The sequence below is a fragment of the Myotis brandtii genome, unplaced genomic scaffold (genome assembly GCF_000412655.1).
Source record: "Myotis brandtii unplaced genomic scaffold, ASM41265v1 scaffold170, whole genome shotgun sequence".
NCBI lineage: Eukaryota > Metazoa > Chordata > Mammalia > Chiroptera > Vespertilionidae > Myotis > Myotis brandtii.
In genome coordinates, this window is record NW_005356260.1 from 557560 (window position 1) to 558346 (window position 787).

Sequence of the window (787 nt, forward strand, 5' to 3'; positions counted from 1 at the left end):
TTGATTTCAGAGAGGAAGGGAGAAGGAGAGAGAGTTAGAAACATCAATGATGAGAGAGAATCATCGATTGGCTGCCTCCTGCATGCCCCCCACTGGGGATCGAGTCCGCAACCCAGGCATGTGCCCTTGGCTGGAATCGAACCTGGGACCCTTCAGTCCACAAGCTGATGCTCTATCCACTGAGCCAAGCCAGCTAGGGCTAAAGCTGTCCTTTCAAACGTTATAGAAATGAATTATCCAGTATATAAATTTAGGGATTGCTGGCTTTTTTCACGCAGCAAAATTCCCTGGAGCATGACTCAAGTCATTGCACGCATCAGTAGCTTGTTCCTTTTATTGCCGAGTAGTATTCCATGATACGTGTGTTGAACCTTTTTGAACAGCTGTGTTGGTGAACCCAGGATCTGCAGAAGTTAGTGGAAGAGCGCCAAGCCCACGTGCCTCCTGGCACTGACTGCGTTAAAAAACATCTCTCCCACCTCCTGAGTCGCTCCCAGGCAGGCTGGAGTACACTCTAAGTGGCTGTTTGGGGGAAAAGAACTGAATATGCAAACAGGAAAGAAAGCACCACCACAAGGGAGGGGGCCTGGGGACCCAAGTCCAAGGTTATAACCCAGAACCCTGTGGTGGAGGTAACAGGATAGGAGCCCGGGGAGAACTGCAGAACCATATCCTTGGACTTGGATTCTTAGAGCTGGGACAATTTTTAGCCATCATCCCATCTCCCATCCTCCCACGGCCAGCCTTTCTGGGAGAAATGGCATTTTCATTTGGTGCCAACATTACA